Source organism: Lemur catta, chromosome 7, assembly GCF_020740605.2.
Source record: "Lemur catta isolate mLemCat1 chromosome 7, mLemCat1.pri, whole genome shotgun sequence".
In the NCBI taxonomy this organism is placed as follows: domain Eukaryota; kingdom Metazoa; phylum Chordata; class Mammalia; order Primates; family Lemuridae; genus Lemur; species Lemur catta.
Window position 1 is genome coordinate 34547537 of NC_059134.1, and position 12040 is coordinate 34559576.

At 37.8% G+C, this 12040-nt stretch overlaps 1 long non-coding RNA gene across 1 annotated transcript; it reads right to left on the reverse strand.

Annotated features, from left to right (window-relative positions):
* Positions 1 to 4643: 4643 nt before the first annotated feature.
* LOC123641102 lies at positions 4644 to 11987 on the reverse strand. Its single transcript, XR_006736220.1, has 2 exons — positions 11861 to 11987; positions 4644 to 4896 (listed from the first exon to the last, which is right to left on the reverse strand). It is a non-coding gene; the product is annotated as an uncharacterized LOC123641102 (long non-coding RNA).
* Between the last annotated feature and the right edge of the window lie 53 nt (positions 11988 to 12040).

The window sequence follows — 12040 nt, forward strand, 5'->3', positions numbered from 1 at the left end:
GCAGATCCCCTGAAAATGTTTCAAGTTCCTCCAGGGATCCACTGCTCTAGATGATTTCTAAGGTAAATGCATCTACTCAATGAAAGTGACTCCAAAGAAAAAATTTTTTTGTTTTACCCATTATGTTTGATAAATATTGGGTAAATTATATTAAAAATATAATGTTGGTTATAAATATTGCCCCACTTATTAAATAGACGCTTTATAATTTTACTCAATTTAAAGAAAAAAAATACCAGTCAACTTGACTGGCTTAAGGGATACCTGGATAGCTAGTAAAACATTATTTCTGGGTATGTATGTGAGGGAGCGTCTAGAAGAGATTAGCATTTGAAAGTCAGAAGATAACCCACACCAGCTATCATCCAATCCCTTGAGAGCCCAAAATAGAACACAAAAGGCAAGAAAGGGTGACTTCACTCTTGCTTCTGGGGCTAGACAGACATCAGAACTCTAGGCTCTTGGGCCTTTGAACTCCAGAATTTACACCAGCAGCACCCCAGTTTCCCAGGCCTCCAGACTCAGGCTGAATGACATCATTGGTTGTCCTGGCTCTCCAGCTTGCACATGGGGCAGCATACTGTGGGACTTCTTGGCTTCCATAATTGCATCAGCCAATTCCCATAATATGTCTCTTATATATTCACATGTACCCTATTGATTCTGTTGCTCTGGAGAACCCTAATACATGTCATTTTTCATATTAAAGCAATAATCAACTGTTACTATTCGTGGACAGTGCTGGGTGGCTACACAGGAAGGAATGTCATTTCAGAACCTCTTCATCAGACTTACCAGTATAACGAAATACATACTTGCTATGGTCTGAATGTGTTTGCTAAAATCCATATGTTGAAACATAATCCCCAATGTGATAGTATTAAGAGTTGGGGGCCTTTGTGAGGTGATTAGGTCATGAGAGTAGAGACTTCATGAATGACATCAGTACCCTAATGTAAGAGGCCCAAGAGAGTTTGATATGTGAGGACATATAGAAGGTACCATCTGTGAGAAAAAGGCCTTCAGCAGACACTAAATCTGCAGGTGCCTTGATCTTGGACTTCTCAGCCTCCATAACTGTGAGCAATAAATTTCTATTGTTTAAAAATTACCCAGGTTAAGGCAATTTGTTATAGTAGTCCAAATGAACTAAGATAGTACTCTAATATGAAATTTAATGTTCAACTCAAATACTTAAATATATTTACCTTTACACATTTTTGTGACTCCCTATAGAATAAAAGGAATTTCATTTCTTCTGACTTTGTTCCTAAGTCAGGGAAGAGTTGTCACCCATTACTTCTGGGTCTATTTGGGAGCCAATTCTTCCTGTAGCCAATTGCACTGAAAATATACAAGGAAAGAGGAAGGAGATATAAGCAAGGATGTTAGTCTTTATTGGTTTGGAACATGTAGCTAAAGATAATTCTTGTATCTGCCCTTCCACATATCTGATCAAAGAGGTGGGGGAATAGGCCAGAAATATAAGATGGGGATGATTTTCTCCTGTCTCCACTAACAAAGAGAACCAGAAACAGACATTAGAAGAGAACAAAATCAAGCCGCGGAATTCCTTACAGATAATATGTGTTTCATTATGAGAAAATTCATTATGGTGTAATTAAATATTTTAAAAATTTTGACTCTTCTCTTAGATAATAAATATCATTTGTTCAAATGTTAGTGCTTCATTATATTTTCAAAATTAAATATCAAAGTTAATTTTAAATACATTTTAATATCAATGGCAAGGGTTGCAGGAGGTATGGCAGAGAGTTTATCCTAAAAAAAGCTTGTGATGTTGTATACATACTTCTTGGTAAAAATTCTTTCTAGTTCTTGAGTTTTGGTTATTTTAATAATTATCTTATAGAAGAATTCTTTATAAGAATTCTCCAGTCATAATTTTTTTTTTTTTTTGACAGTACATTTCACTGGTATTAAGGGAAAAGAGGCCATGTGGCAAAGTACATACTGGCTCTCTAAGTTTCTGCATTAATTCCATTCACATTTTATTGGTCAAGCAAGTCACATGGTAACATCTAACTGAAGTGGGCAGGTAAGTGCAACCATGCCTGTGCACAAAACGACAGAGAATTACAGAATATTTGAGGACAATCCTAGTGACTACTACACTTTCTAAAATCTTTTAAATTAAGCAAAAAATACTGCTTGGACTTAGCAAACAAAAGCTACAATCTTTCTTTTTCCTCTGACACAGTAACCAGTAATTATCTAGAATAGTGACTGCTCTAATGACAAAGAACAGAGCCCCCAACTGACTCTCCACAGATCTTGTAAGCAAGCAAGGAAATTTTGTTGTCTTAAACAAAATGAGCTATTGGTGTCTTTGTTGCTCTGGCCTAAACTAACCCACCAAGACTGCAGTAGGTAGGGCATGTACTTGGGGTTCAGCCATGGTGCCCACCCACCCCATTGTCTTACACCCAGGCCATTCACTAATTTACATGACCTACCAGGACCAGTAGGCTTGCGAGTTTGTAAAGCTGCCTTACACACTGCCGTCTTAATGAAGTTTCTTGCGCCTGTACTGAATTATCTGATAATCACTTGTCTGTTAAATAAAGATATTGCTTTTAATTTTGCCTTTCAGGATAATAAAGTATGCTAGTGAAACTGTGTTAAGGCTTAATAGTCAATCTTTTCCTCTGTGATGATGCTAATTATACCTTTAGATGCTTTGATGTTGCTTTCGTTACTGTGTGCATGATCTAGCTTACCTTTTATTTGCAGGAAATAGTCTTGCTTTGACTTATAACTGAATGTCCTCTAATGTCATTTAAAAATATACATACCCACTGATGTAATATGCGGCAGGGAAAGCTTTTTTACACCATGGCAACTATTAATAAAAATGTTCACATAAATGGTTATTTTGAGTCTTTTTTTTCTATTTCTATTTCCATTTTTATTTACATAAAGTGTTGAATAACATGCAATTAAATCAGAGCTTTCTGCTTCACAGTCTAGCATCTTTTTTTGGATAGCTTCTGTGATAAAATAGCTCTCTGACATCACAGCCTGTTGCTAGGAGAATAAAACATCAAAAATTTGGCAGTGTCAACTTACTCAATGGGGTAGGATAAATTTAAAGGAAAAGAGACCAAGCTACAATTCCCATTTTTTTAAACATTGGCTTGGCACTCTTAATCCCTAAAAATGTCAAATCAAATATGAAATTCGAGATTGTACACCTTTAGAAAACATATTTACCGAAACTACTGTAAGTTATTCCTCTCACATACTTAAGTGTTCTTGTAAGGAACAGGCTGTGAAGTCAACAAACACACATTTGGGGAAGTCCTTTATTAGAGAAAGGAGAGGGATCTAGGACATCCATGTGATGCACAGTCCTTTGCATCGGGCTCAAATGTGGCTCCCGATGGTCCAGCAACCTCTCAACTAAAAAGATAAGTATCTGAGCTTCCTGCTGGGGAAACTGGGAGCTTGATGATTGTTTTTAGGCACAAACAATCAAAGTCTTTTTTAGACCAGGCACATAGTTTCTTTAACAGTATAATTCCCTTAAAAACGTAGTAGACTTTTTTGTTTGCTTTTAGTTCCATATTCTAAATGTCATATTCTAGTTCTTTCCCACACAGGATTCTCAAGAATGATTTATCTGCTTCCTCATACCCATGTCCTTCTCTCTTAGCTTGATGGTTATCTTGAGGCTACCTGGAATAATAGCTTTGGAAGTTAAAAACTTTAATCTGATCTTTGCCTGAAGACTGTGTCATTTTTTTTAACTGATAGATCTTTTAGTGCCTTTGTCACTTAAAACTTTTTTCAGTCTCATCTCTTATTATTTAGGGTCAAGGAGCAGTCAGCTTCTTTAACCCTGAAAGGCCTGATCTCTAGAATTCCTTAGTACCCTTCTATCCTTTCTGGAAAACCAACCAGTTCTCATCTGAGCTCATCTCTTTTCTTGTAATATCTTGCTAAAGGCAGATAAATGTAGTCAAAACACACTATCACTCTGCCTCCAACTACTTCCCATAGAATTAGAATCTTACTAGATTCATGGTCTACCTTTTACTTCTCATTAGGGACAGTTTCACTGAATATTTTCACAAGGCACACTAGAGATCTTCAAATAACCAACCTGTTAATCTGTTTCTTTGCTGCCTGCTGCATGGCCACTAATTCTATACAACATGTTTTTAAGCTTCTGTATGCAGCATCTTCCTTCCAAGCACCAAATCTATATTCATGTGATAGTATTTAACTCCATTTAACAAATATTTCTGGTTTTCCTCTTTCTTGGAACATAATAGGATTGCACTTCTCTGCTCTTTTTAGAGATAGGTATAACCATATTACTTGCTATGATCTTTAAAATGTTTGTAGAAGTGACACATCACGTGTACACAGGAAACTTAAAAGCCAGCATGTGATTTGCCGTAGTTCTTTCTCGCTGCCATGGTAATCTTGGAAGTATACATCAAGATGAAATTCTTGTCAGCCTAGCTCCCTGAGTAGCTATGACGAGTATAGTCTTCTTAAAAATCTACCATAAACAACAAATAAACTTTTGTTATGATAGGATATTGAGATTTTGGTGTTGTTTGTTATGGCAACATAGGTTAGCACTGACAGATGCAGCCAGGGTATGGCAAATATTACAATAACAACCCCCAACATAAGAATTTTATTTCTCCTTCATTTGACAGTTCAACGTACTACTTAGCAGGCAGTCTTCCATGTGATGATTCTAGACCTCTTCCATTTTGTGGCTCCATTAACCCCAAGGACTAAGGAATTCTCCCCTGAGTTATTTGAGGCTATCTGTGAAGAGTGAAGTCTTATGCAGGAGATGTCTATGACAATTACTGACTTCACGGGAAGATAGGAAATATATTCTTAACGTATACCCTGGAATAAGAAAAAATGACTTTTAGTCGACACATAGGACTCTTTGACACAGTGTGCCTTATAAATCTGGTGTTTCACTGAATGAACCCATAGATCATTCAGGCCTTGATTTGTTTTTTTGTTTTTTTGTTTTAAGATAGGGTCTTGCTCTGTCCCCTGAGCTAGAGTGCAGTGGCATCATCATAGCTCACTGCAACCTCAAACTTCTGGGCTCAAGTGATCCTCCTGCCTCAACCTTGAGTAACTGGGACTACAGGCGAGACTCCGTCTTGCTCTTGCCTAGGCTGGTCTCACCGTCCTGGCCTCAAGTGATCCTTCCACCTCGGCCTCCCAAAGTGCTAGAATTACAGGCATGAACCACTGCACCCAGCCTTGACTTGCTCTATGCAGGGCAGGCTTCATGGGCATGTAACCTGTGGAGTCTCACAGGACCTCATGTTTCCAAAGGCCCCTCACTTGGTTTAATACTCTGCTCTCACAGAGCACTAAATAATTCTCGAACAAGAAGCTCTGCATTTTCCTTTTGCTCTGGGTCCCGCACACTATGCACCTGGTCCTACGTGTAGGTTATACCAGGAGGATAAGCAGATGGAAGCCTGAACTGGATATGGAATGTGGAAGAGTTCTGTGAAGCTTGTCTAGAATTCTCTGGTTGTTTAGCCTGCAGACAGATAATATCTTGAAATAATTTTGTTTTTGTTTTATGGACATTCTTGCTCATGACCATTACAGTCAGTGTCATTCCCATTGCCTCAAGAATTATGACTATAAATCAGAAATGGAAATACAGTTGGAATAGTTTTTTACTGCAAAAATGCAGTCTTCGATGGGCACACCAAGAGCTTTGACTTAAGCATTATATGAGGTATCCATGTAACAAAAACATTTGTACCCCCTTAACATTTTGAAATAAAATAAGTACAAAAACATATGTACTCTTGAAATCCCACAATTTTTTTTAAATGCTATTGAAAGACAAAACTTTTGATTCCCATAAGCCATGTTTTCTTTAGAGACAGGAAGGTTCTTGCAAATTAAAAGTTCAAGCCCTGAAAGAAGCAGAGCATAGAGTTCATGCCATAACAACTGAAGGTCATCTTGGCTAGCAATGGGGTTCAAGAGTTGGATAGTGCTTAAACTTGATGGAGTCTCTGTGAGGCTAGAGATGAAGGAGCAAACCTTTGAAGAACACATGATGAGGAGCAGCAGCATCAAGAGACACCGTCGCCCCCAGTGACCGGAGAAAGGTGGGTGCCAAGGATATGTCAGACTATTTGCAGACCTTTAAGTCCCTTTCTAGGAATCATTGCCTCTGCTGCCATTGCTGGAATCAGGCAGACTGATCTTCTCTGTGCTGGCTGGCCCTCACCAGTGGCCTTCAGTAATTGCTCACATGTCACCTGTGGATTTTCCAAAGAAGTGATGCCTAACCATGGCCCAAGAGTTTGCTGAATCCCATTCAAACTGCCCTGTGTAGACAACCCTATTTTCAGTGGTTGAAAACATGGTTAAGATCCCTGAAACTAAAGATGGAGTCATCAAAAAGTTGGTAGTGACAGGGTGCAGTGGCTCACACCTGTGATACTAGCACTTTGGGAGGCCCAGATGGAAGGATGGCTTGAGGTCAGGAGTTCAAGACCAGCCTGAGCAACATAGCAAGACCCCTTCTCTACAAAAAAAAATTAAAAAATTAGCCGAGCATGATGGTGCACACCTGTAGTCCCAGCTACTGGGGAGGCTGAGGCAGAAGGATTGCTTGAGCCCAGGAATTTAAGGTTGCAGTGAGCTATGATCACGCCACTGCCCTCATGCCCAGGTAACAAAGCGAGACTTTGTCTCAAAAAAAAGAAAGTTGGTAAAAATATGGACAGGAAAGCCCCGTTATCAGAATTGGGGTGGGAATGAAAACCAGGACAGCTCACTCCTTTTACATGACTCCTTTGTACCCCACCCTTTGATTCTATAGACTACTTCAAATAGATCCCCTTGCTTGATATAGAACTTGATTTTGGGGGAAGCAAACTAAACACCCAATTGGTAAATAACTGTGTACCCTTTAGCTGTTTTAAGAACACTGTCACATTTATTTTCTTATTTTTTCAACAACACAATGCTGTGTCATCTAGATAAGGCCGGTATTATTTTATCTAAAAGAGAGCAAAACTAAGTCACAATATGGTTAAATGTTTTACCACAATTGCAAAGTAAAAAAGGCAAATCTATCAGTTTAATGGTGGTTCTCATTTTAAGAAACCCTTTTCACTATACCACTTTCCAGTGTTATATTTGGGAATATATAGTGTGACGAAAATGCAACACTCATCCAGCAAAAATCAAAATTATGACAATACTTATAAGAACATATCTAACGTGAGGTGTCTGTACTCTTGGTCTTCTCTACCACCTCATCCAATCAAAAAGAGTTCTCTGCATAAAGTCATCAAAGAAATGCACTCTGCCAGTAACTTTGGTTCTGCACACTACTTTCCTTCATTTGGGGTACATATTCACACACTGGAAGGCAAATCAGGTGTACTTCTTAATACGATTTCCTTCCTGAGCACTTGTTCTTAGTCTTCCCAGTTAGGTTTCAAGTTGAAATTGCTCCGTCCTTGGCATTCCTTTCTATCTATGATCCCACATCCAGAATTTTATGATCTTTCCAAAGGCATCCAACAAAGGTGGCTCTCTTGAGTTATTACTTCCTTCCTGTACTTCACTATTTTCTAAATTTTATTTTTTCCTGTTCACTGCAACTTTTTAGTAATATATTCATTTTTATTTTAGAAGAGTTCTAGGTTTTTAGGAAAACTGCAACGATATTACAGAGTTCTCATATATTTTATACATAGTTTTCCCAAGTACATTTCCCACAATTAATGAACCAATATTCATTTACAGGAGTGAGCCACCACATCCAGCCTATTGTTATTAATATTAACTAGATTCCACTTTTTGATAGGGAATGGCAAAGTTCTAGAAGAATGTGTGGGTTAAGAGACATCATTGTGACCACCTTTAGAAAATACAATCTGTCATAGTGAGGTATAAAAAGAAACCAAGCTTATGCTTTTCCCTACAGTCTCTTTAAAATTTCTCTATGAACTCATTTTTCCTTGCACCTTGAATATAATTTCAGTCAAATCCCATACTGTAGTAGGCTGCATTTGCCTTTATTTGATGCTCCTCTCACATTCCTGTCCTAGTGACCTCAGGTGTAGCCATATGACTTGAACAGAAGTGATTGGTGTCCCCTCAAGGCAGAACCTTTGATGGTCAGAATGGGGTTTGCCATGTTTTCCTTTCCCCATACCATGGTGACAAGTGATGTTCCAGGTAGTGGCTACTACCTCAGTCTGGGTCCCGGAGTGAACCACAGTTACACCCAAGCTAAAATTGATGTGGTCTAGCACACTGCCTTAGGACGTGGCATGTGCTACAGAGCTCTACACCTCTGATCTCTCTAAAACACTAGGAGTTCTTGTAGGCTCTACTGAAATACCAAAACAGAAAATCGTGTTTCATGTTCCATTTCTACTGTTCTCTTAAAGTCATCTTTCTTAGGATTTATGTGTATGGAAATATCTCACAACATTTTGACCTACAAGATTGTTTTAAAAACCAACATTAACATATGGAAAGGAGACCATTTGTAAAGACTCAGGACCACAATAACATGTGGCATCCCATAAATCACTTAACGTCTGTGTTGCTTGTTATTCTGGCAAATGGAAAAGTCCTATTTTAAACAGTTGTTAAAAAAAAACTAAACTATGTACAGAACTTATAAATTAACATATCTTAGAGCACTATTTTGGCCACCTTGGCACAGACATAACTGTTTTAAAAGATCTTCATGGCTTTGTTTTACAACCTCCAAAAGCTAAGGGATGTGTATGACCAAGATGCCAAATAGATGACAGAACTATGTCTCAGTGCTTTTGCCAATTTCCCTGTTCAGCATAAGATTATGTCCTCTGTCATTAGAGATGGCTATTACTTAGTCATTTTTTATATCCTTCTATATAATAGTACAATAAGATGAAAGATAAAGGAAGTTACATCCCTTTCCTAAAGTCACTAAGTGTCTTCTTTGGATCTGAAACCAGAACACACAAGTTTCTGCTTCAGGTAAATATTTCATCCTCCTTTTCTTTCTCATTACTTTTATTAAAAAAAAAAAAAAATCTACTGCAGAACAAGAACCACTTTATCATATTTTGTTTCTCCATTATAGGTATGTTTTTGATGGAAAATCATGCCTGTGTTGGTGAGTAGTAGAAAAAATTAAAATCACATAACTAGGCATTTCTAAACTGCTCATTGGTAATGAGGCTACCAATATGCCCCTTTTTTAGAGTAATTGGGATGACAGAGAGTTGACTTTCGAGAATGGAGGTTTGGTGGTGGCAGTAGGTACTGGTCAGAGAAGCTGGATGTGTATGAATGGTTTACATGACCCTGAAAATTGCCATCCCTTTGATATCCTTGACAAGCATAGATTATGGACTCTACTCTTTACTCGTAAAATTTTCTTAAATACAGATAGCCTACATATACAGTCATATGATACTTAATGACAGACATGTTCTAAGAAATGCATTGTTAGGCAATTTCATCATTGTGCAAAAACAGTGTACTTATGCAAACCTAAAAAGTATAGCCTACTCTACACCTAGGCTATATGGTATAGCCTACTGCTCCTAGGCTACAAACTTGTATAGTATGTTACTATACTAAATATTGTAGGCAATTGTAACAAATTAAGTACTTGTATATCAAAGCATATCTAAACATAGAAAAAATACAGTGAAAATATATTATAATCTTAAGGAACCATCAACATAGTCCATCATCGACTGAAATGTTATGTGGCACATGACTATTTCCCACTCCAGTCTGTCAACTCCATGAATGCAAGAGTCATGTCTGCCTTTTACATCCTTAAACCCAGTAAAGTTCCTGGTTTAACTGGTAATTAAATATTTGAATAACAAAGTGACCAGACACCATACATAGATCCAGCTTTTTATTTTTTCAGAGAATTCTATAGATGCAAGTAGGCTTCTATCCAGCTAATGAATTCAACTAAATGATCAGAATCCCCAGGTATGGTGGGTTCTTCTTCCTTAGGTCTCAAAGTGATTCCTTATGATCCAATGACCCATGGACTAAGACATAATAATCTGCTTCCTGCTCTCCTCCAATAAATAATGGTGGAGAAGGGATACGATAACTACAATAAAAATTTCTATTTAGAAAAGAACAGAGATGTACAATGGTCACTAGTCTACAGCATTGCTGGCATCTTGCTGCACAGGCATTATGAAATTCTCTACCCTTTGATTAGGCCCTGATTCTACTCTCCCTTGAACATTGCCTTCTGAGATTTTTGTTTCTGTCCTCTAGGTTTTATCCCATTTCCTTTGTCCTCCTTGGGAAAAAAGGCTGTTTAGTTTTTGCAGCTAATTTCTTGAAGAAATAGGCTTGACTATTTCTAACAGTGTTTTGTCATTATCATATTTTATTTTGTGTTTTATCATTTTGGTTTGCACATTTTATATCAACTTTATTGAGGAATAATATTCATACTATTAAGAGCATCTATTTTAAGTATACAGTTCAATTAATTTTGACAAGTGCAGCTACCACTACCTCAATCAAGGCAAAGAATATTTCCATTATCCAAAAAGTTCCCTTGTGCTTCTTTGTAGTCAGTCTTCCCCCTCCCTCAGCCCATCCCAGGCCCCAAGTGTCACTCATATTCTGTTCCTATAGATAAGTTTTACATGTCCTACAACTTCATCAAATATCCAGTTAATATTAACATTTCCAATTATCCCATAAATGTTATATTATTTAAATTGTTTGTCTGAATCCAAATTCAAATAAGAACTACATATTGAAAATGACTGATATATCCTTTAAGTCTCTTTTAATTTCCTTCTCTCTCCTCTCTTTGTAATTTGTTGCAGAATCTGGGTCATTTGTCCTGTAGGTTTTCTGATAGTCTAGATTTTGCTGATTGCATTGGGTGTTTAATACCTTCCTCTGTCCTCTACTTTTTTAGATGGTAGTCCTATTTAGAGACTTGATCTGATTCTGATTTGATTTTTTGGCCTCATGCATTTTTAATTGGGTTGAAGGATCACAGGCTTTAACATTCTTTGGTTATAAGTAATAGGGAGTTGAACTCCATATGCAAAATGGTGAAATTATTGGCTCAAATAATTGAAAATTCCAAGGCATATCATGGATTCTGGGCTCATATCATATAATCATGTTTTGAGTTTTCTTTCTGCTTGATCCTGCTCTCTTCTGAGTTTTGGCTTCATTCTCCACACCTTCTCAAATTCAAGTCTATAGGAAATAAAGTTGCTTCCTAATGGTTCAATTTTGTGTCATTGGCATTCGTTGCCCTGGCTTGGGTCATGCGTCCATCTTGAACCAATTAATGACACTAAGTAAATATGATATCCTGATCGGCCAGATTAGGATGCCAAGGTGGAAGTAATACTGAATTGAGACTTTTAGTCTTCTAGCTTTGCAGTTGGTTTAGAGGTGGGCTTATTATACATACATATTTCTACTTTCCACTATATAGTCACTTACAATAGCCCTTAAATATAAACAATATTTCTGTGAAGTGGAGGTAGAATAAGGTGTAGGGGAAAGCCCCTTAGAATTGTCCCCCAAATTCCATTGTACTAAGTCAGCAGTCACCTCCTGTCTCTTATTTGAGAGGTGAGCTCTGTGGAAATATAAATGGTAGAGTTTCAATACGGAAGAAAATAAGCAGAGGTCAGGGAAGAGGGAAAAGTGGGGGCAGGGGAGTCGGAGGCTGATCGCAGTCCCATAAAGAAAACATGCAGGCCACTAGGCGACGATGCATTTAAGGGATAGGGATACTTCAGGTGAGGTTACCGTGTGGAAGGGCTCAGAAGTAAAACTTGGTCTACCTTACCAGGTTATTTTAAACGCCAACGGCAGAGTATTAGTAGTTTCATTTCTTGGCGGTGACTACCAGCATTCAGGCGGGGTGAAAGCTTCATGAGAAAGGTCAGGATATTCTGGACAGTATACTGAGTTTTCTTGGCCAACAAAAACCTCGGTTTCTCCACTTGCCGAGGTGAGACAGCTCCGC